We start from the raw sequence: 24,729 nt of genomic DNA, 5'->3' as shown, positions 1-24,729 counted from the left end.
TACGCAGGCCTCTGTTGACCCCACCTAAAAAACGCCCCCCAACCCCATTGGCCCGCCTCTCAGGGGTCGTCCTCACTTCACCGCTAGGGCCCTCCCCTTTCAGTCCCCACGGCCCCCACTCGGGGGAGCCTACGCCCACACCCCGCCGCTCAGGGCTCGGCCGGATTCAAGGTGTCAGGAGCGGGGGACGACCCCGCATCGAGGCCATGCCCCCTTCCGGGCCACGCCCCCTGGACCGCCTCCGGGCGGGGTCGCGCATGCGCCACTCGCCCCGCGCGGCTTCCCGCTTCCGGCTGGGTGCTGTGGGTGCCTGTGGATCCGGGGAGGCCGGGCGGAGGCGGAGGCGGTGGCGGCGGCGAGAGTGGCCGAAGAGCGAGCGGAGAGCGGCCTGCGGGGCGACCGGGCCGAGGTGAGGGCGGCGGGGCGGTCCCGAGGAGAACGGGGCCCGGGAGGGAGGCCTCAGTCCCTCCGGGGGTGGCCGGGGACGCGGGACCCCCGGGGTTGCCTCGGGCCTCCCCTCCGCTGGACCCCGGTGGACTCCTCCAGGCAGGCGCACGGGGTGCTCCGGCTCAGGCTGCCCCTTCAATGCATGGGGGCTCTAGGTGGCGAATGCAGGGTGCAAGCGTGCAGACGATGCCTGCTGGCCCCGTCCGAGCCCCAGGCAACCTCCCCTCCTCCAAGAGAGGGAAGGTCACCAGAGCTCCTGGGGCAGGACCTCCCCACCACGGTAACCAGCACCGTAATGCTGCAGGCCTCCCAGGAGAACCCTCATACCCCGGAGCAGACGTCCTCCCTGCCAGGGAGCGTTTGGGTACAAATCAGTGCGAAGTGGGTGTGCTCTGGGTCTTCCTTGCTTCTCTTGCCAGATTCTTTCTTGTCTAAAAAGTCGGCCGTTGCAGTATAACTTTGACTGAGGGCCGGAATGAGAAGCATTTCCTTGGTCCTTGCGCGTTTTCTCGTCGCTGTCTTCCCCTTACCTTTTAGCTGTTGCTCTGTTGAGATCGAAACCGTAGAAGAGATGGCTGGCCGAGAGGGTAAAAAGTTTCTTGAAGTTTTACCACGGAAGCCAAGTGAAGAACACAACTTTCCCCCCTTTTCCGTGTTCTCGGGGAGATGGGACTGCAGCAAGTAGCTTTGAAGGGCCCCCTTCTCGTTGACCAGAAGGAGCTCTCCACAGTGTGGACGGTCCCAGGGCCAAGGGCGATTTGGAGATGATTTTTGTAGGTGTCTGGGTGAATGATTAATCCCAGGGCTGTACAGAGAAATGTCCAAGCACAAGCTTGAGTGTTTGGGTTCTGGTCCCAATTCTACACGTGTTAGCCATGAGAAGCCTCAATCTTCCCATCTTTAAGACAGGAATAAGGATTGATCTGGGATTCGATGAGATAATATGCATAAGGTGCATAGCAGAGTGCCCGGCATATGGTGAAGGCTCAGTAAATGTTATATGTCCTGTGCAGATATATATCCTGTGCGTGCTCCCAGGTGTGTATTTTTAGGCTGACATTCCAAGTAATAAAGAGTCTGGAAAATCTGAGCATCTCGGTTGTTGTTTGGACTGGGCCAGGGTTCATGCTTATCAATAGTTTGCTATTTCTGTGGGTTAACAATCCCTTCTGAGGGAAAAAAAAAAGAATTGAAGACATTTGTTCTAGAGAAAATAAGAGCAAACAGCCGGAAGGCATAGTAAATTTCATTCTTGTAAACAGAACCTGTTTCTGTTTTGTATAGCTTATGTCATTGTTTTTTGAAATTAGTATGTGACTTTACATTTTAAAAATTTATATAGATTTTTTTAATTAAAAAAATTTTAAATTGACAGATAATATTGTATGTCTTTATTGTGTACAACATAATGTATTTTGAAAATGCAAGGGGAGTGGATGTTAAATGTTCTGTCCACAAAAATGATAACTATGTGCGGTAATGCATTTATTAGCTACGTTTAACCATTCTCCAGTATATCTGTGCGTCAAAGCTTATTTCAAATGTTAGAGAAATGGAAAAGAGATTTCTTGATTTCTTTCCTCTTTTTTCCTTTTTAAAAAATTTTGTATTTATTGTGGTGGCTGGCTGGTATGGGAATCCAAACCCTTGTCTTTTTTTAAGTTGACTTGAGAATGCCCCAGAAAGTTGAGGGGGCACACCCATTGTTTCAGGCAGAGCTGTGGTATAATTTTCATTCTTGTCACAATGTAGCAATTACAGCTAGCAGCAATTACATCTACAAGGCCCTAGCCCTTCCTTGTCACCAGCCCCTCTGGGGACCAGGGCCATTGTGGTGACCAGCTCTGTCTCCCTGGATGTTTACCTACCACATGTTTAACATAGTTCTGATCCTGTGTCAAGGTCCTCTTCATTCTCACTCGTCCTGGGGCATGTTTCCATTTCTTCAAACTCCATCTATGACTTTTAAAACATTTTTCCTTTCCAGCTCTTTTAAATAATTTAAAGCCCAGAGACTTTTATTAAGCCCGACGAATGTTGTTTCTTTGTTATTTGTTAAGTAAACTTCACTTTCCCTCTGGAAGTGGTCAAGAGCTGCTGTGTTTTGAAAACTCTCTCTCCAGGTGCAGAACAGTTCCAGTGGTGACTCTGGAGCTGCCTGCAGGAATTTTGTTTTGGAGGAGGAATGTAGCTAACTGGGGGCAGGAGAAAAGTGGTTAAAATAATGTCCTCCCCGAGGTTTCAGTGAGTCAAGCCCTGCTGCTGTGCTCATGTTTTGTTCAAATTAAGTTGTGTGTTAACTATATTCAGCTTGCCTGTTTCTCTGCTTTTGTTCATAGATAGATTCATAGTTTCAACTGAGTATAGAATTGTAGTTGGTTATGTTCAAAGTAGCAAATACACTGATGATCTTGAAAAAAAAATATTCTAAAGGTCTAAGGAAGGGTATGCATTTAACACATTGTGGATGGTTACATCGTAAACTCATGTCACTCTTTTTTTAAAAAACATAATAGGTTTGTTGAGATATATGTAATCCATGTACCATAACTTCACCCTTTTAAAGTGCACCATGCAGTGGTTTTTAGTATATTCACAGAGTTATGCAGCTGTCACCGGTATCTAATTCCAGGACATTTTATCAGCTTGTTATTCTTTTTTTTTTTTTTAAAGATGACTGGTAAGGGGATTTTAACCCTTGACTTGGTGTTGTCAGCACCACGCTCTCCCAAGTGAGCTAACCAGCCATCCCTATATAGGGATCCGAACCCATGGCCTTGGTGTTATCAGCACCACTCTCCCAAGTGAGCCATGGGCCGGCCCTATCAACTTGTTATTCTTATGTGTGGGTTTCAGGAGGAGAGAAAGTCTAAAGAGGGAATCGGGTCTGAGCAAATGGCCCCTCCATTGTGGTGTGCGGCGTAGAGAGGGAAGGATCATGTCAGATTATTTGGCAGAAATGCAATGTAATCCTACATACAAGGACATCCCAGTTATGTGCTGTTTATGGATAACTCTAACTTGCTGAAGTTCATTCGAAGAGTGAAATTGAATTTAGAGAGAACAATAAATCATGAAGTTACCACAGAATGGATTAGTGTTCTCATTAGTGTCTTTCCAAGGGTGAAGTGGATCATGACTGACCACATACAATGTAGCACAAAGAATTTGGGCATCCTTGGTCGTAGAAGCAATGAGGGAGTCAGCTCTGTGGCGCTCACGGTGCCAGGGTCTGGTGATTAATGGTGTGTCCTCGTGACCCTTTGTGATGTCTACTTGGGGGCTCCCAGCTGGAGGGTTTTAAGAGACACAAGAAGATGGAAAGATCAAGACCCTCACACACTGCTGATGGGAATGTAGAATGGCGTAGCCACTTTGGAAAATAGTCTGGCAGTTCCTCAAAAGCTTAAATGTAGAATTACCATGACCCAGCTATTCCGCTCTCAGGTATATGCCTAAGTGCAATGAAAACATAGGGCTAAACTTGTACATGAATGTTCACAGCAGCATTATTCACAATAGCCAAAAAGTAGCGACAACCCAAATTTCCATCAGCTGGTGAACAGATAGACAAAATGTGGTCCATCCATGCAGTGGAATGTTATTCAGCCATAGAAAGGGAGGAAGATCTGATATAGGAGTGAACCCTGAACACATCACACTCAGTGAAAGAAGCCAGTCCCAAAAGGCCACATCATGTGGGATTCCATTCTGAGAAGCATTCAGAGCAGGCAGATCCATAGAGACAGAACGTAGATTAACAGTTGTCAAGGGCTGGGGAAGGGAGGAATGGGGATTGAGAGCCAAGGGCCATGAGGTTTCTTTTTGAGTGATGAAAACATTCTGACATTGAGGTGATGGATGCTCAGCTCTGCGAATATACTGAGAGAGGTGGGGAGAGAACAAGAATCACAGTGGAAATGGCTATGGGCATGGAAGAGAATTTTAAGGAAGAATTTGAGACTGGGTAGCCCATAAACAAATCCTAAAGAAAAGAGGGAACAACTCGCCAACATAAGTGGCGTGGGGCAGAATTATTGACATTAATCGATTTTCCTTCTCCTCTGTGTCAGGCATTGAGCCCAAGTACTGGGGATAAAGTTGATTATACACTTGGGTCCCTGCTGTGTAAAAGTTACAAAGTGTGTCCATGCTGTCCAGTTGAATGGGGGTTGAAGCAGAGATGTGGGATGAGAGCTTCGCTGCTGGAATAGTCCAGGCACGGACTGGAAAGCCCTCTCTTGAGCAAGGATGGTTAGGGTACTGGGGGATGGGAAACAGCATGTACGAAGGCTCAGAGACAGGAAACAACGTACTGTTAACCTAGTAATGCCAAAATGGGTGTTTTTAGGCTGGAGCGTTACTGTAGAGGACTACGTGGCTACTTCCATCTATAGGTAGAGGATGGCTTGGGAAGGGTGGGGGCTGGGGAAAAGAAGGCCCAAAGAGAGATGGCCTGGGTAGTATGGTGAGGACCTGTTCAGATTTATTTAGAGATAGATGTGGTGGGGCTTAGTTGGCAGTGTGGCAGAGTGAGGATTCTCCTCCAGTGACTGCGGGAGGTGTGGGATAGGCGACCAGGTAGATGATGGGACCAGAGGTCGTCAGCTAGTAGAGCCCTTCCTGACGTGGCACAGGTGCATTGTGGCTTGTAGAAGCTGCCTTCTGTTGGCATGCCCAGGTTGGACCTGTGTCTAAGGTTGATCTTGCATTGGAGAGATGAAAAGCTTTGTTCCTGTGCCCAGATCATGAGTCTCTTTCCCCTACCTGCAGCCCCTCCCAAGGCCTTTCAAGGTTCAAGAACAAAGAAAGGTAGCCCTTTGGAGACAATCAGGGACCCTGAAGCTGTAGAGCTTTGAAATAGGGTGTTGGGGGGTTGTGCAGAAGGAGAGCAAGCAAAGTTTAGATCGTGGTCACTGCCTGCTAGAGGGTAATGGGAGAGGGAGGAAGGAGCAAGGTGGAGAACCTGGCAGCTGAGTGATGCAAAATCCATTCGAAATGAAAATGAAGTAAATCCGACAGCAGAGCAGTGATCTGGCTAATGCGTTTATGTCACTAGAAGCAGGAGCCTCCAGTGGTTTCCATGTCCCCATGGGTCTTCCGGCTGCCCTGTCCCCTCCTAGAGGCACTGACCATCTTGTCCCACCCCCAGCACTTTGTGCATGGACAGTGGAGTGTCCCTTCAGAGACTGAAGGGACATATGTGTCTCTTCTCTGTTCTGTAATTTATAGCCAGCCTCTCTTACCCCATGGATCTTGTGAAAACATCACCGTTGGTGTGGTAGGCAGAATAGCCACTGCCCCCCAAAGATATCCACAGGCTAACTCTTGAGAACCAGAAATATGTTACCTCACACGGCAAAAGGGACTTTGCAGGTGTGATTAAGTTAAGGGTTTTGAGATGGAGGTTTCCTGGGTTATTCTGGGGGCCCACTGTCATCACAGGAGTCCTTATAAGAGGGTGGCAGGAGGGTCAGAGTCAGAGAGGGACTGGAAGATGCTGTGTTGCTGGCTTTGCAAACAGAGAAAGGGGCCATGAGCCGAGGGCTGTGTGCACCTCTAAAAGCTAGAAAAGGAGGACTTGGATCCTCTCCTGAAGCCTTCAGGAGGGACCAGCCCTGCCAACTCATTTTAGACTTCTGGACGCCAGCACTGTTCAATAATAGATTTGTGTTGTTTTCAGCCACTGTTTGTGGCCATTTGTTACAGCAGCTGTAGGAAACTCATACGCTCCCACATTTGAAAGGTCAAACTTCCAGCCTGACTTGGGAGTCCCTGCACCTGCCACACCTCATCTCCCTTTCCAGCCTTTCCTTCTACTGTGGGGGCTCCTAACACTCCAGGCTATACTGCCCCATATCTCCAGCAGGCCATCGTCCTTCCCCTTTCTCTGACCTGGTCCCTCGCCCCTTCTCCTCCTGTGTGGGCTGGACCCCACAAACACGAAGGTAGTAGCCTAAAGCTTACCTGCAGGAGCTCAGGGATGCTTCTGGGGTGCAGGAGTTGCTCCTTAAACTCTCTAATCCTCAGTTTCCTCATCTATAAAATTAGAAACATAACAACACCACTTATTTCATAGGGTTGTTACTGCTTATGAAGTGCTCAGCAATGTTAAGTAAGGTGTGTTCATTCATTCAACAGATTACTACCAGGCACCTATTGTTCAAAGGTACTACAAAAACTTCATGGAAAGATAGAATTAAAAGATAATATGAATCTTTCCATGGACTTTTGTTTTGGTTTGTTTTTTTAATTTTTTTTTTTTTTTAAAGATGACTGGTAAAGGGATCTTAACCCTTGACTTGGTGTTGTCAGCACCACGCTCTCCCAAGTGAGCCAGGGGCCAGCCCTGGTTTTTTAAATTTTTAATGGCTGGCCAGTAACAGGGATCAAACCCTGGACCTTGGTTCATGAACTTCTTGAAGCACCACTGTATAATAGGGTTGCAACAATGGACATGACTTAGTTCTTTTTTAAAACTTATTTTAAAAAATAACCATGAAAAATGAAGTACAGCAGCCACTGTGGTCCGCTCCAGAAATTTGAGGACTGTTATAAGTCACATCTTGTAATTGTGTGCTTTTAAATTTGCCATTGGCTCCACCTGGCTTGTGATCAGGAAGATAAACCCTTCCGTTGGGTGGCTCTCACTCTCCCAGGATTTTCCATCAAAGCTCCCATCAAAGGGGAAGTCCCCCAGCATCCCCACGTGCTGGGGAGAGTCCTGTCATCCAGCCAGTTCCGCAGCTGCTGCTTTTTAAAACTGGGATATTATAATCCATATAACATAAAATTCACCCTTTTATACTGTACAGTTTAGTGGTTTTTAGTATATTCATAGGCTTGTTCAGTCATCACCACTATCTAATTCCAGGACATTTTCATCACCCCTGTATTAGTCTGTTTCTATTGGTTATAACAAAATACCTGAAACTGGGTGATTTATAAAGAAAAATGAAATTTATTGCTTACAGTTTCCGAGGCTGGGAAGTCCAAAATCCATCTGGTGGTAGTGACAGTGACTCAGGGGTCACCACCAAGATGGTAGAAGCAGAGAGAGAGAGAGAGAATCTCTTCTTTTAAAGTGCTCAGAACCACGCCCCTGACCATCATTTTTAATCCATTCACTACTGCACAGTCCCACAATCCAATCACCTCTTCAAGGCTCCATCTTTCAATTACCATAATAGGATTTCCCACCCTCTTAACAGTCACAGTGAGAGCTAAAGTTTGGAAGGCAGCTATGCTCACCACTATACCACCAACGCCTACTAGGGCTAAGTTTGTAATACATAAAACTTGGGGGACACAATTCAAGCTTCTGTGAGTCTTGGGGGGACATAATTCAATCCACTACAACCCCCAAAAGAAATCACATACCCTTTAGCTGTCACTTCATACCCCCCATCCTCCCAGCGCCTGACAGCCGCAACTCTGCTTTCTGTCTCTGGATTTGTCTGTTCTGGACATTTCATATCAATGGAATCCTACCATATATTTGGCCTTTGGCATCTGGCTTTTTTTTGGTGGCTGGCCAGTACAGGGATCCGAACCCTTGACCTTGGTGGTGTTATAACACCGCATTCTAACCAACTTGGCTTCTTTTACTTAGCATGACGTTTTCAAGGCTTATCCACATCGTCACCTGAACTTAGCCATTTTAATTTGTAATGACATGAACATTGAAGGAATAGTAACCTGCAGGCTGCCCCGGGACAGTGTCCCCTTTCGCTCAGTTGGCCTGACCTTGTATCCTCTGATTGTTGTTGATTCGTTTCCTGTCCTGTCTCTGGAGAGAAGGTTAGTTAGCTCCTTGCTCATGATGCTTCTCAGTCACTGCCTGCACATCCGGGTCCTCTGCTGTCCCGTAAATACTGACTGAAGTGGACAACTGATCTAAAATCAAAATAAGCAGGAACAGAGTTAAGGGGAAATCCGAAGGCCTTCTAGATGGTTAAACTAATCGAACACTGGGCATCCCTGCCCTGTAGATTTTAAAAACTAGCATAGCTTTCCATTGGTCTGGAAGGTTTGCCTGATAGATGGGCCCAAAGACAGGAGCCTTCGAGACTAATGTAGCTCCCTCAGATGGGTGCATTTTGTTTTGACCGTGACCGTTAAAAAAATGAACACTTTATACAGTTTCACATATGATAGGATCCAAAGTTTTACCAAACAGTACTCATCTTTCTTATGAACAATCGACTTGTGTTTTCTCTTCTTTCATTTTGTGAAAAGTGGTTTTCACAACTTACCAGTGGGTTGAAATCCACAGTGTCAAAGCACCTCCTCCGGATCTCAGTGTGCCATACAGGAGGAAAAAGTTTAGAAAGTTTGAAGCACTTGGTGATACAACCACTAGCTTTGACTTTGCAGGAATGTATTCATTTCCTAGGACTGCTGTAGCAAATTACCACAAACGTGGTGCCTTAAAATGAGAGATTTATTCTCTCCCAGTTCTGGAGGGTAGAAGTCTGAATTGAAGGTGTCTGCAGGACTGTGCCCCCTCTGAAGGCTCTTGGAAAGAGTTCTTCCTCCTGTCTTCCAGCTTCTAAAAGATAGCCCCCCAGGCATTCCTTGGCTTATGGCTGAATTGCTCCACACTCTACCTCTTGGCCTTCTCTGTGTGTCTTTCTCTGTATCTGCATGTCTCACTGTGTCTAAATCCCCTTTCTTCTCTTTTTCTTTTCTTTTTTTTTTTTAAACCACTGGCCAGTACAGTGATCAAACTCTGGACCTTGGTGTTACCAGCACCACACTCTAACCAGCTGAGCTAACTGGCCCTTCTCTTTTCTCTACAGACACCAGTCATTGGATCTAGGGCCCACCCTAAATCAAAATTTCATCTGCAGATCTTTAACTAAAGACACTGGCACAGGCTCTGTTTCCAAATAAGGCCACGCCCTGAGGTTCTGGGTAGACGTGAATTTTGGGGGCACACTATCAACCCACCACAGAAACCTTCTATTTCTAGTAATTTGTAAATGCGAACAAGTTTAGAAGTTATTAGTGCTCACTTGTTAGGTTCTTTACAACACATAGTAATTTTCCAATATTTTGAAGGTAAAGTAAGCATTGAACTTTGGCTCCTTCTCAGGAACCAGTTAATTGCAGAGAGGGAAGAGGAGATCTTAAGGAGAACCCCTAGATTCTTTTTGAAAAGCCTCCATATCTGAGTTCTCTGTGAATATAATCTGCCATACTGTGTAAATAGGTGCCTGATTTTATAATCTGTTCAGTGTTTGGCCATTTGCCTATACTTTGTGTAGGCAAATTCCTTCCCCATGCATTCAAATACCACTTTCATCAAACACAAAAGTTTTGTGGATTTACAAAGGAAAAAAAAAAAGATTGTACCATCTGCCTACCCCTGTACCTAACTTACAGTCTGACCTTGAGACAGGGGATATATTAAAATATATTCAAGCTCACACTGTTGCAATTCTAAAAGGAATACTAATGAAGGTCTTTGCAAGGTTCTGGAATTTTCCTAATATAGGATTTAGTTGCTGACATCCATTAATAGTTATAGCCGGCATTCTTCAGATGGTAAGGAACATGAGCTGCTCAAAAACCAACCTTTTTGCTACCTGTTTGCAACCTGTTTGCTCCCAGCATGGGCTATTTCAGGACTCTGGAATTCGATAATGACTGCATGGCTCATCCACTTTTCTGCTCCCTTTATTCCAGCCCCTTCTGCATGTCAGGGATAGAAATGGGAGTTCCCATGCCATGTGAGCCTTGCTGGGTGCGTTTTGATTGTTGGGAGTAGGCCCTCCCTTGCAGAACAAACCAATTAGATATGGTAGACCAGGGATCAGCAAACTTTTTCTGTAAAGAACCAGGTAAATATTTGAGGCTTTGCAGACTACATAGTCTGTGTCACAGCTACTCGACTTGAAAGCAGCCACAGGCAACATGTCAACAAGTAGTCATGGCTGTGTTCCCATAAAACTTTATTTACAAACACAGGTGGCCAGCCCAGAGGCCCTAGTTTGCCAACTCCTGCAGTAGACTCATAGTTTTTACAATTCTGTTTCTACAGCCGTGACTGTCTGACTGTAAATATGGTGAGGGACACAGGTTAGGGGTAGGAGACCCTCATCTGTCTCATGAGCTCAGCAGTGAGGTTGCAGGTCTTCCTTGCCACAAGCCCTGGGGACATCTGTAAGTAGTAGCTCACCCTGAGGGGACCCTCTTTCTACTGTGATGCATTTTATAGGGGAATCATGATCTCTCGTGGTATTTGCAGATCTGGGGGGACAGTCAACCTAGAGTTCAGGTTCCCCCAGATAAAAACAAGACCCACAGTTGTTCCAGTCCCTGCTTTGGAACGATTGGCCGTTTGGAAAGATTGGCCTGCCTTGGGCATGAGTTTGCACTGGAAACTCCCTGTGGAGGGTCTTTCTGAGGGTCACCTACCGTGACACCATTTCAGTTGTCTTTTTCCAGAAATGCAGTGCCCTTGAATAATTTCCCAGCCCATTGAAGGCAAACAGGTTGTTTCTGGCATCCCATGCGCATGTTTTTTGGCCCTGCCTTCCGCCTGTGACAGAATGCTTTTCATCTGCTGAAAGAGAAACCCTCTAGCCTCTGTCGAGTGTTTGATTTCCTCTGTCCTTAAGGCCACCTCTGCTAATATTTGCTCTTTATTTCCCACACTAAAGTTGTATTTTTGATTTTGTTTTTGCATAAGTCCAGTGGGGTTTTCTGGAAGATTTCAGATTTGTAGTATCTACACCTGAATTAATCTTTTCAGAATCAGTTGTTTTCATTAAAATGTTTCTCAGCCATGTCATTTGGATTTCTGCAGTCAGTCGAATTAACATAATTGTTTAAAAGATGCTCAAGGGGAAAGCTTGCTACCCTTCCTGGGAAGGCCTCAGGGGGTGGAATTGTTTTGTTGGGACCCCGTGCAGTTTAGCATCTGGCTTTGTACCCAGAGGCAAGAGAAATACATATCCACAAGGCATATGAGTTTTCAGCATCTGGAATTCCTATGAATGACATTGAAGATCCCTTCATCGTGATACCAGGAAATAGTGTGAAATTTGAGCAAAAGGAAGCAGATAATCTCTAGAACAAGCCCGGACAGTGCAGGGCGTGTCTGCCTGATTCCTGGTCTTTTGCACATTCATTTTTCGGGTATGTAAAAAATCAGGTTGCACACCAAGCTTCCCTTTTTTTTAATCAGTCCACTTCCAGCCTTGAGGTCATACCTCTGGCCTCCTGATTGAATTTGTCCCTTTTCAATCTCACTGGTGGTTAATCTCATCCTTTAGCAGTAGATCTCACCAGTTCTCTCTTGGTATAAAGTTCCAGGGATGGCCCTTTGATTGCCAAAATGATTCGAAACACCAAGTGGAGCAGTTTTTGGTCCCATATCTCTGTTAAGCATCCTGTGATTGACAAGGAAGTTTTGATGAGTGAGCTTAGACACAGAGGCAGGGACCTTGAGACCACTTGCAGACCTGGTGAAAGGGTGCATTGGGACTGATCTCTAAGGAAGCTACTCAGGCCTGTCAGTCAGAATGGCTGTCAGGAGAGAAAGCAGAAAGAGGTTCCAAAGTGTCCTTTTGTGTTTACCTTTTGTTATGGTGAATGTCAGGTTCATGGAAGAAAGTCTTAAATCCAAGATGGATGAGGTGCAGCAGCTCTGAAGTTCAAGTCTCCTGCAGCACTGGTTGCATCTTTTTTGTTTGTTTGAGTCCCTGCTTCAATTTTAGGGGGTTTTTATGCCCAGAAGTAGAATTGCTGGTTCATGTGGTGATTCTGTGTTGGACTTTTTGAGGAACCGCCAGACTGCTTTCCACAGAGGCTATACCTTTTTTCGTTCCCACCAGCAATGTACAGGGCTCCAGTTTCTCCACATCCTCACCAACACTTGTTATTTTCCATTTTTTACAATTGTACCATCCTAGTGGGTATGAAGTTGTATCTCCGTAAAGTTTGGATTTGCATTTCCCTAATGGCAGTGATGTTGAACATCTTTTCACGTGCTGATTGGCCACTTGTACATTGTCTTTAGAGACACGTCTATTCAAGTCCTTTGCTTGTTCTTGAATCAGTGTTTGTATCATGGAGTTGGAGGAGTTCTCTATACTAGTTGCATCTGACCCTGTAGGATCTTGCAAGAACTTAAAAGTGAGTCATGGGTGCCCTCGACCTTTGATGTCTCGCAGGGTACGAACAGAAGACTAGGATCTGGCAAGTGTCATTCCAGGCATGGGAAGGAAGCAGAGAAGTGGCACAGAACTGTCATCCTCTGGTTACCCTGAGAGTGGAATTGTCCAAAAAGACAGGCTGTAGTCGTGAGCCTCAGAAGCCAACACATGTCCTTATGAAGAAATCGTGTCACATGAACCTCTCTCCTCCTCTCTGGCAGACGAACATCAAGTCTGATCAGCCAGGGAAATGGGATTGAACGTGGGGACATAAAAATCTTCTAATCTGAGGGCTGGCTGGTTAGCTCAGTAAGTTAGAGTGTGGTGTTATAATGTCAAGGTCAAGGGATCAGATCCCCAGACTGGCCAGCTGCCAAAAAAAAAAAAAAAAAAGCTTCTGATCTGGTCCCACCCCATGTTCTTGCAGGCAGGATGAGAAACACACAGAGATATTAAGATAGTTCTGAGCCAATCAGCCTTCAGCCAGGCTCTTACTAGGTGGATGAAAGTCCCAAAAGCTGTTAATTAGTGGACGTAATCAAGGTAGTAAGAGGCTGACCGCAGGCTCTGTCCTCTGCACTGTCTCCATCAGTCATTTGACATGTAATTTAGAAAGATAAAGATGTAGAAGCTTTGCTTATCAAAGCTGGAGATGACAGACAACCAGAGGAGTGGCCTTAATCACCATGTGACAAAGTCAGGACCTGAATGATCTCAGCAGATGAAACACTTGGCTGAAGCCAGCAAAGTGGATATTGTCATGGTGAATGCCCCCATTCCTGTGCTGGAGTGTAGATCAGACACTGTGGGCATTTGAGGGTGGGTCCTTCTCTGTGGTGGGGCCGTCCTGGGCACTGCAGGTGCTGAGCAGTGTCCCTGAACGCCACCCACTCCATGCCAGGAGCACCCCTCCCACCCCTGCGGTAACAGTCAAAAATGTCTCCAGACACTGCCAGATGGCCCTGGGGGTAAGAATCGCCCCTGAGATCCTGAGATCAAAAACCACTGGTCTAAATGATTAACTGCATAAATATAGGAGAGAGAAGTAGGACCTGATGAGAGCTTATGAGGAGATAGTTTAGGGATTTTGGTTGATAATAATAATAGTGTTACTAGTTTGGGTCAGTGATTGTGATACAGCAGTTGTCCTCCCTCTCCCAAAATAAAAACTGCTAATGCAGTTCTAGTGTTCTGGTACCAAGACCACTGTCAACAAAGCCGGGACACTAAGGACAGTTACTTCCATCTTTTATCCCATTTAATTCCCAGGAAGCCCTACAAAGCCACCTCCCTAACCCTGGGATTTCTTCTGCTCGTGGGCTTCAGGTACTGTCTTGTGCCCACCTTTCCATCCCTCGCCTAGACCTCCTTCCTGAGCGCCACACTCCTGTGTCATCTGCCACCTGCCATGGCTTTGAGTTCTCACAGGTGGGCAGCCTGGACGACTCCTGGCCACCGTCGAACTCACCACCTCTGCCCTCCCTGGGCCACCTCAGCCTCTCTCCACCTGAGTCCCCAACAGCCTCCTTGGCTGTCCCCCTGCATCCACCCACAGCCCCTTCCAGTCATCACTGCAGTCATCCCGTCCAGAAGCAAAGCTCATCCAGCACTCTTTGCATAAACCTTTCTGTGGCTTCAAGTCCAATGGAAAAGTATAAACTCCCAGGGCCCCTACCCTAAGCCCCATGACAGAACCTTCCCGAACAGAGTGTCCCCTCCACCCTGTCCTTTCTTTTCTCCTCTGACAGGCCCCAGACCAGTTACCTCCTGGACATGCCCTCTGTCCTTCCTCACTTCAAATATTTATTGAGCAGCAGTCCCTGTGCCAGCAGTGAACGGCAGAGAGACCCCACCTCCAGGGAGGGTTCCCCTCTAAACAAACAGAAATACAGCCGAGCCTCATCATTTGTGGATTCCATGTTTATGAAGTCACCTACTCACTAAAATTTCTCTGTAACCCCCAAATCAGTATTCCTGGTGCTTTTGTGATTCACACGCTTGCACAGAGCAGTGAGAACTTTGAGTCACCGATGTGCATTTCCCCAGCTGAGGTGGAACCAGGCGACGCCCTGCCTTCTCATTTAGCTGATGGGCAAAAACACGTGCCCTATTGCTGTGTGTGAAGGGCCACAGTTTTTGAATTTTTATGCTTTTTAATTGGTGATTTGGCTGTTGAAAATGTTCTCCAAGTGTAGTGCTGAAGTGCTAACTAGTGTTCCTGAGTGCACAGAGGCTATGATGCACCTCATGGAGGAATACCATGCGTTCGAGAAGCTTTGTCCAGGCATGAGTGATGGTGAGTGTTAGCTGGGAGTTCAATGTGAATGTCTTTCAACAGAAATAAATGTAAAACGAGATCATGTATCGATCAGTTGGCAAAAACGTGACCAGAGGCTCTCAGGAACCTAACCCTGTATTTCCCTCTGAGAGATGGCTTAGTATTCAGTAGTTCAGTGTTCTCAGTGACTTCATAGACAGCAAGAGAGAGAGAGAGAGAGAGAGACAGGCAGAAGGAGCAATGGCCTCAGAGATCCTGGTGGGACAGCAACACATTTGAGGACCATGGAAGAGGCCTGGCAGCTGAAGCTGAGCAACCCAGGAGAGTGAAGAGAGGGCAAGCAGTGGTTGGCGGGGCGATGCCCTGGGACCTTGGAGAACAGAGGTGGGCCGACTCTCTGTAAAGGCCAGATGGTGGCTACATTAGGCTTTGTGGGCCACTGATGGTCTCTATTGCATATTCTTTTTCTTTCTTTTTTGTTGTTTTTCAACGTTTTAAAAATGTGAAAATCACTCTTGGCTCGCAGGCTCTACCGAAACAGGTGCTAGATTTGGTCCCTCGGGCTGTAGTTTGCCAGCAACCTCTTTTAGAGTGCAGTAAAGGGAGGGGCTCTGAGGATGGTGGGAGCCACAGCGGGGCTTTGAGCAGGGGAAGGAAACACCTGACTTGGTTAATAGGATCCTTCCAGTGGCTGCAGAGAGAGTGAGCAGTAATAGTACAAATCATCAGCGCTCATGTTTATTATGTGCCAGACACTGTTTTAGAATGTTCTCCATCACAGCCACCCTCCAGAGAGGGTACTACTATTATTATCTCCATTCTACGGATGGGGAAACAGAGGTGGGGAGCATTTAGGTCACTCTCTCTGGATCTCAGAGGCGGGGTTTGAGCCTGGTGGGTCTGGCACCAGCATCTGTTCCCAGCACACTGCCCTGAACCTCCCGGTCTGCCGAGGCCCATGTCACTGCTGGAGTCCATTGGTGTGGATTCAGGGGGGAGAGAGAGAGGAGAGGAAGTGGAGAGAGCAGGCATAAGTGGTTCTTTTGAGTTTCCACAAATACAGTGTTTTGGTCAACAATGGACCACATATATGCCAGTGATTCCATAAGATTATAATGTGGCTGAACAATTCCTATCACCTGGGGACATCGTAGCCATCATAATGTCGCAATGCAATTATATTTTTATAAATGTACTGCAGCCTAAGTGTATAGTGTCTATAAAGTCTCCAGCAGTGCACAGTAACGTCCTAGGCCTTCACACTCACCTGCTGACTCACCCAGAGCAACTTCCAGTCCTGCAGGCTCCATTTATGGTACGTGCCCTACACAGGTGTGCCGTTTTTTATCTCTTATCCCATCTTCTTACTGTGCCTTTTCTATGTTTAGATATGTTTAGGCACACAAATACAATTGCCTGCAGTACTCAGTCCAGTGCCACACGGTACTGGTTTGCAGCCTGGGAACTGTAGGCTATGCCACACAGCCTGGGTGTGCAGCAGGTAATGCCATCGCGGTTGTGTAAGAGCAGTCTGTGATGTTTGCATGATGATACAATTGCCTAATGACGCATTTCTGAGCACGTATCCCCGCCGTTAAGTGACGCATGACAATGGTTGTTTCCTGGAGAGTCTTTCCCACCAGATGTCTGCTTAGACACCTGGCACCTGTTCAGTGAACACCAGTGAAGGGAAGGATCTCTCCCTTTATGTCTGCATTGCAGGTGGGTCTTCTTCCCTCCCCACACTGGTCCCCTGCACCCCAGGTGCAACCACATTTGTCACCTGCCTACAGCCTCTTCACTGCAGCTTGGGCTACTCTGTCTGGCTGTCAAGGGAATCCCTATTTCCCAGCTGTCCTAGGAGCATGACCTTCTCGGCCTGCCCTTTACTGGAGCCTGCTTTGGCCCGAGATGCCTGTGTCCCACCCTTACATGCAGCAGGACAGGTGCCTCTCTTGTTTTGATTCCAAATCCACCCTCCCTCCAAACCCCCTTTCACTTGAGACTCAATGTCCTGGTGAGCCGTCCCAGCTTGTGACCTCGAAGGATTCTTCTGCACACTCCAGACCCAGCCAGCTTGAGGACCGATTTGAGTGGGGCGTGTTGCAGTCACATGGGAAGTGTTGGGCAAGGCCCTTGTCCCTAGCTACAGACTTTTCCACCCCAAGTTTCTGCAGGTGGCCCTTACCTGTTCAGCATGTTTTTTGAACTGCCCATGCTCCACGGGAGGTTGCCCTGCCTGCTGAGCTCTCGGAGATCATCAACTAATCGGAAAAGGCCAGCAATTATTTTTAAAAGTTACATGCCTCAAATACCTTACATATTTAACTTCAAGAAGATAAATGTATTTGCCAATCTTCTGGTGTCGATCCAATGACCTTCCCTTTGAGAGTGGAATTCCGTCATCTTTCTTGCTGAAACCATACCTGTGATATAGATTCTGCTCCGTGATTTCCATTTAAGGCAGAATGAGAGAAAGAAACCTGAAGCTAGCCAAATGCTGAATCCTTGGTTTCTAAAGTCATTTGGTCTCTCTTTTTTTTTTTTAGGCCATTAGCTCACCCGTTCCTAGTTGGATGGTATTTTGTTATGCTTGTTTTTAAGCAACTTGCTTTTATGTTTTTCCAGAGAATTCGACTCCATTTTGTAGAAACACTTAACTCTTAGGCACTTGTGGGATCATGTGTTTAGGTAGCATTTTGACATTTACGTGCATATGATATAGCAAGGGTGCTGGTGAGTACAGCTCTGGGAAAACACAGAAATGGCCCGAATTAAACAGAAGTTTGCAGGCAGGTGGCCGGAGAGGGCACTTGGCTCTGTCCCAAGTCATACCTGTCAGTGGAAAAGAGAAAGAGACTCCAGTTATCGGGGTGAGCCTGTTAAATGGAAGATTCTTAAGAATGTGTCTGTTATGCTCATTCACCCGGGATGGATGTCAGACAGCTCAGATCAAAACTGTGCTCTTACTCAGTACTGCTCTTCAGCTTTCTTCGACTACCATCCTCTCAGTTTCTAGGTATGTTCCAGCTGTTTCTGCATGTGCACCACTCCCGAAGAGATATTTCCAGATTTGACTGTTCTTCTGACCCCAGATGTATCTTCAACTGCCTTCAGGACATCTGTACAAGAGTGTCCTGGGGACATTTCAGATTAACCATGTCCACAGTGAGAACTCCATTCTCCTTCCCGTCTCTGTCCCCTGTCCTGGTATCCTCCATCCGCCCCCGTGTTTAACAGGGCACCAAGCCCCGCTGGTCCCACCTCTGAACTGCCCTGTCTTTCTACCTTCTGCCTTCCTTAAAGACTTTGTCACCTGGCAGTCAGGCTGCCAAACTGGTTCCCTGCCTTTGTCATCTCTCTGCCCACTTCTTATCACCCTCCTGCCCTGTCATCTGTTACTTCAGTGAAATGCAGGTCTAATCATGCTTCTCCCTGGCCTGAAATCCTCCCCAGCTCCCCATGAGGAAGTAGAAGTGCCTCGGGGTGGCACATGAAACACCGCACATGCCAAGCCTGGCCCGTGCTCCATGCCTGCCCAGCCCCTGCCCGCCCAGCCCCTGCCCATGGAACCCACCCCCTGTGCTTCCAACCACCTGCTCCCTCTATGTGAACATTCCCTTACTTTGCCTGTGCCTTGCCCACCCTCCCCTGGAATGGTCTTCCCTTTCCTTCTCTTCTAACAACCTCCTACTCATCCTTCAAAACCCCATGCAGATGTCCCCATGACCTCCACCCTTCCCCACCAAGGCAGAATGACTTGCCGTCCTCCTTGGGACACTCCCAGCTCCTGCTGGCTGGCAGAAATCCCATAATTGTTTCCTCACATGCCACCTCCTTGATCACCTGGGCTCCTCTGGGCTGGGGATCCGGTTTCACTTGGACACCACACCATTAATCCCAACAAAATGTGGTTTAACTTTTCTAAATAGATATGTAAATGATTGGGGGGTGGGGGACGTGGCCCATTCATAATGGCCTGGACTGTGCAGGCATCACCAGCTGGCATGAGCTAAACCCTAGTCCCTCTACTTCCCAGTGTTTTAGGGTTTCATGGATTCTGTTATTGAGCCCACTCATGTGGTCTTATCTGCATGCAGGAAAATGCTGTCAGGTCAATGAGGTGGCTTAGGTGTTAGGGTTAGGCATAAGGGAGCTAACAGTTGACCCTTTGCTCCATTCCTGGACTCTGTAGGTTTATTTTCTCATTTAATCCTCTCGAGAGCCCTATGAGGTGGATGCTATTTATTCCTTTGGCACAGATGACTAAACAGTCTCAGGGGGACCAAGTAATTGGCCAAGATCACAAGGGTAGTAATAGCATGTGACGGAGTTAAGATTCAAACCTGCATCCTACCTGAGTCCAAAGCCTGTTTTGGAAGAGAACTGTTGCATACCAAAATGTCCCTAAGTCTGCAATTCCCCCAGACACTTGGGAGAAGAAACCAAAGCAATGGTTCTTATGTAATCTAGTAGAAACTACTGTAAAAACTGACATGCTGATTTTGGGTGGCACCAAAAATGCTTTCCATCCACTTTGAGCTTTTTAACTTTTATTTCGAAATAATTTTAGGCTTATGGGAGAGTTAAAAGAAGATTGCGCAGAGAGTTCCCATATGCCCTTACTCAGCTATCCCTAATGTTAACTTTTTAAAAAAAATTATAAAAGTTATATGACCACAGCAGGAAATTTGGAAAATTGAAGAATGAGGGAGGGCTGTCAGGCTAGCTCAGTTGGTTAGAGCGTGGTGTTATAACACCAAGGTCAAGGGTTCGGATCCCCGTACCAGCCAGCCACCCGAAAAAAAAGAAAACAAGGAAAACAGTCATAACATCATAAACTTCAATTAGTTGACATTTGTTCTATCACCTTCGAGGATTTTTTTTCTTTAGCCAGGTTTTCCTGCCAGGAAAAATCTCATTGGCACAGCCCTTGGGAAAAGCAATTTGGTGATGCATATCTGCACTCAGAAAGCATTTTTAGGGGCTGGCCGGTTGCTCACTTGGGAGAATGTGGTGCTGGTAACACCAAAGTCACAGGTTCGAATACCTTTACCAGCCAGCCATCAAAAAAAATAAAGTGCATTTCTAACCTTTGCCTCCGTAACTCTGTCTCAGGGAGACTGGTGTGTGAAGTCAGAATGCATTGAATGTCTGACAACAGGGAAGTGATTACAGTGATATTACAAAGACCTCAGGAACATGAAAAACAGGAACCGTTTGTGTATTCGCTGTGATTGTAGCTATAAACACACACCCCTGTGCCAGTAAAGATGGGGGCATACAGACATCTGTAAATGATGCCAAGGGTATTGGTCGATTTTAATTGAATTTTTCCTTTTTGTTAATTTTAACTGTGCTCTTGTACTATTTGCTAAGAAGGATTGAATTCAGGTAGCAGTGCTATAGGTGACATTTTTTTGTGAGCCCTTGTCAGTGTTTGCTGAGGACCATTGGTTATCAGCCAGAAATCTTTGCAGGTGAAGAGTTTGTACCACATTTATACTTCAAGACCATAATATGCAGCTGGCTGGTTTTATGCCCAAGAATGTTTCACTGTTATTTTTTTCCCCACTAAGATGACTCACCTATAGCAGTTGCTTTATTTCTTATCTTTATTAAACGAGAATGAGGCTGTATTATTATTATTATTATCATTATTATTAAATAATAATACATTAATTTGGAGCAATGTCATATTAGCTTTAGACATTAATTTAGAAAAATCTCTTGAATATCAATGGAATAGTTAAGCTGGGGGTGCCCCCCCCCAAAAAAAACCTTTGAAGCTGAGGCTTATTAATAATCATAAGAATTCACTCCTGTATAGTATACCAGATACTTATTCAATATCAGTAATTTGGGCACCACAATCTAGCTCTCTGCCTGCCTCTCCTATAACCCCCCCCCCACCGCGCGCCAGCTTTCCCCTTACACAAAATCAGAGTAATGTTTTCTATGCGAAATGTCACAGAAGTGACTCTGCACTGGTTGGGGAACATTTGAACACAATGGAACGCTTGCACCCAGATAAAGGCCTCCCACTAGTATTTGCAGTTAGCAGCAAGAATGTTTTGGACCAGGAAGCATCCCTCAGTCTTAGGCCCAGACTGGTCCCAGAAGGAAAAGCAGCTTCGAGTGGTTTTCATGGAGAATGTGCTTTGTCACCATGGACTCTGAGTTTTCTTTGTTAGGCTGTCACATTTTTTTCATCATAGTTCACCTAGTCATGGTGGAAGGTTCTGCAGAGCCTTCTGAGTGTCAAAGAAAGTGGAGTCAGAATTCCTGGGGCTGGAGGAGCCTGAGGGAGCGCAGGTGGGGCTCTGAGTTAGAGATGAGGACACCCTCCTTTTTCCCCCTGACGAGCCTGAGGCGGGAAGGCTCTTAATGGTTCCAGGCAAGAATATGGTTCCATCCGCCTCGCAGATGCAGAACCTGCCAGGAAAGCTTCACCTTGAGTTCACCACAGGCTGTTGGAAAAAGTCTCCCAGCATTCAAAGGCTGCTCCAGCTACCTAACGTGCATGCTGGAGTGGGTGGGGTTGTCTGGGGGCTTCATTCACCCAGGACCACATGGAAGAGCTGTCCTTGTGATGTCAGTCAGGTAGAGTTCCCCAGAGGCCCAGGGGAGAGGTCACTTTGTGCAGCTGTGTGGGGAGCAGATAGCCTTCCAGGGTGTGCATGATCTGGACAGGTTCTTTCGGGGCAGGAGCTGGACCAGTGGATCCCATATCTGGGAGATGAAGAAGAGCCTATCTGTAGTCATGCGGGTGGGAGAGTTCATTCAGATGTGAGCCGTCAGGGTTGACAGAGTCATTTATCACTGGGCCATTAGCCTGGCTTCCATGGGCTTCTCAGCCTGGAGAGCCTTTGCCAAAGGTCCAGAGGCCACTCAGGTAGAAAACGTATGGATTCTAAGGGGTGACCAGTTATCCCAGTGGGCGAGAGCATGGTGCTGATTACATCAAGTCCTAGGGTACCAGCCAGCCACAAACACAAAGTCAAAAATGTATGGGTTCTAGAATATTCTACCTCTCATAGAGAGGAGAGCAGAAGAGTCACTTGCCTCCATTAGAATCCTAGTCTTGGCTCCCATGGACTCTTCCCTCCATGCCTCAGTTCTCTCATCTGTAAAATGGGTACAAAACAATACCGGTTTCATAAGGTTCTGGTAAGAAATAAAGGAGTTAAGGGACAGGGACAGAGCCTGGTGGGTAGTAAACACTTGTGCATGTTCGCTGTTATCAATAATCAGTGCCCTAGGACAGGGAGCTGTAGGCCCTCCTGCCTTATCTGGGGTGGGTGAGGTAGACAGAATCATGCCCCCCACCACCCCCATGTCCAGGTTCTAACCCCCAGAACCCATGAGTGTGTTATATTAGTGGCAAGGGCGAAATGAGGTTGCAGGTGGAATTCATGTTGCTAATCAGCTGACCTTGAGATGGGAGATCGGCCTGGATCAGCCAGGTGGGCCCAAAGTCATCACAAGGTCCTTAAATGTGGAAGAGGGAGGCAGGAGAGGCAGTGTTTGAGTGAGGAGATGGGAGAAAGACTCAAATGGCCATTGCTGGCTCTGAAGACAGAGCCGAGGGCTGCAGGCGCCTCTAGATGCTGGAAAAGGAGGAAGCAGATCCTCCTCTGGAGCCTCGAGGAGGAACCAGCCCTGCCCACACACCTTGACTTTAGCCCAGTGAGGCAATGCTGGACTTCTGATCTCCAGAACTGAGATAATAAATGTGTTGTTTTAAGCCACTGCGTTTGAGGTAATTTGTTGCAGCAGCTGCAGGAAACTCGTGCAGTAGTGGGCAAGTGGGAAAGTCCTCTTGGAAAGGGATGGTGGAGCCCGTGGTCGAGGGGCTTTGGGCAGGAACATCTCCACCCTCCTTGTCTGCCCAAGGCCGCTGCAGTCACCCCCACGGCCACGCTTACGCACGGTAGACATAGGTAAGGCGAGAAACAGAATTAAGGTGAAATAATAAGAGTAATAAACAGGCAGGAAAATTAAAATAGCTTCTATTTTAAAGGAATAGAATAAAATTGTGTAACAGGTTAAAAACTCTGACCAAAATGTTCAAAATTTAAATAAATAGTAATAAGAAGTTGAGAAACCAGAAAGTGGCTCCGAAGTAGTAGTTTTTAGCATATGTTAAGATGAGATCAGTTTGAACAGCTCCCGGGTCAGGAGACTGCAGGCATTCCCGTGTTTATGTAAAATGGATTGGGAGCGTGGGATAGCTAAGTTGAAGCGTTAATCTTTTGTACTGAAAGAATGCAGTTCCACTTAAGGAATAGCAGTGCTTGGAATGCATTCCTTCAAGCAGTTTTAATTTGATTTTCTTAAGTGGGTGACCCCTGGCTTTGCAAGGTAGTTCACATTTCCTGTCTGTCTTGCTAGGTGCCCACTGGCTTCCTGACTGTGGCATGGAGGTGTATTGTTTTTTTTTAAGTGGAACTTAAAACCCCACTGAAGATCAGAGCCCTTAAGGCGGCAGTTGTCTTTAAAATGAAATGGCCACGAAGGAGTTTGCACTGGGTCCCCACCAGCCTCACTTTGGGGTCCCCTCCCCGATCCCTCTCCTGGATCTGCCCACTGCCCTCACCGCCTGCACTCTCCACAGCAGAGATGTGACGGCCTGTGTGGCCCATGTGCTCATGCTGGGAGTGGTTGACTTGAACACATAGATCTGATGTGACTGACACAAAAGATGAGGAACACCTGGCCTCCCCTGGGAAGGTCAAGGTGCAGTGAGGCCTCACGATAAAGGCTACTGTCAGCGGTGTGCTAGGCTGTAAAGGAAGCACCAGGCCCAAGCTGTGGGGCCAGGGGGCAGGGAGGGTGGTCCAGGGGGACTCTGATCTGGCCCCAAAGCAGGACAGGCAAAGGGGTGCCTGGGGCCAAGAGGCTCTGAGGCTCCCTGGTGCTGTGTGTCAGCATAGGTGGGGTGCGGAGTAATAAGAGGTGAGGCCAGGGAGGGACCAGGACTCTGAACATGGGGAGGGATGAGAGAGGGCGAGTCTGTACAGGTGGCCACCCAAAGAGGTGGCAGCCTGGGCTAAATAGCCATGGGCAGCTCTGAAGCCCATTAAGCGCTTAGGCAGAAGGCAGGACCAGTGACTGATTGGACTGGGGGGTGCAGGAGAAGGCATGTCCTGCAGGAGTTAATCTGGGGCTTGTGCCACTGGCATGGACGAGGGCCCTGCATAGACTTGAGAAGTTTCCAGAAGAGTGCACAGAAGGGACCATGGGGAAAATGGGGCAGAGAATTGAGTGCATGTGGTGGGGAGGGCGCCCTCTCCTAGAAAGAGTGTCAAGTTCAAGTTCCCTGGCAGGGGAGATGGTGTGTCCCCAACACACTGTAGTACTCAGTAGAAATCTGTCGGATGCATACTAAAGAATCTGAGAATCTGAGGTGCGGGTGCAACCCGGCAGCCGGGAACCTAGTGCCTGACCAAACAGATACCACCATGCTCCCAGGAAGCTTCCATCCAGTGGAGAACTTGGCCAAGCCATATTGTGAGGCAGGAAAGTCTGGGGCTCCCAAAACGCAAGGCAGAAAGACCCAGCTGTCGGGAGCCAGGGGAGGCCTGTTGTCATCCTCCCCAACGTCCCCCTTCCCCCTGGACTCAACGTCTCTAGGAACTTTTACCTGTGTGTCAACCTGGACTGCTTTAGGAGGCTCTAAATGTGAGGAACCCCTCCTTTCCTTTGGCCTGGGATTTCTATCAATAAGAATTGATCTCAACAGTGTCCAAAATGCCAATGAAGCATGTCATGCAGATTCCATCACAGTTGTCTTTATAAATACATGAAACATTGGAAAGAATCTGGGTACATGACATT

General features: G+C 47.2%; 1 protein-coding gene across 3 annotated transcripts in view; it reads left to right on the top strand.

Annotated features, from left to right (window-relative positions):
* The first annotated feature begins 298 nt into the window (after positions 1 to 298).
* The window catches only part of ARHGEF18 (Rho/Rac guanine nucleotide exchange factor 18), a 70,074-nt gene continuing 45,643 nt past the window's right edge, over positions 299 to 24,729 (top strand). For all 3 annotated transcript variants that reach the window (XM_063112204.1, XM_063112205.1, XM_063112203.1), the window contains exon 1: positions 299 to 409. The gene's annotated coding sequence lies outside the window, so the exon portion shown is untranslated. The remainder of the gene's footprint in view (positions 410 to 24,729) is intronic.

The sequence above is a fragment of the Cynocephalus volans genome, chromosome 10 (assembly GCF_027409185.1).
Source record: "Cynocephalus volans isolate mCynVol1 chromosome 10, mCynVol1.pri, whole genome shotgun sequence".
Classification (NCBI taxonomy): Eukaryota; Metazoa; Chordata; class Mammalia; order Dermoptera; family Cynocephalidae; genus Cynocephalus; species Cynocephalus volans.
Note: the sequence above shows the minus strand (reverse complement) of the source record. Positions and strands in the feature narration are given on the sequence as shown.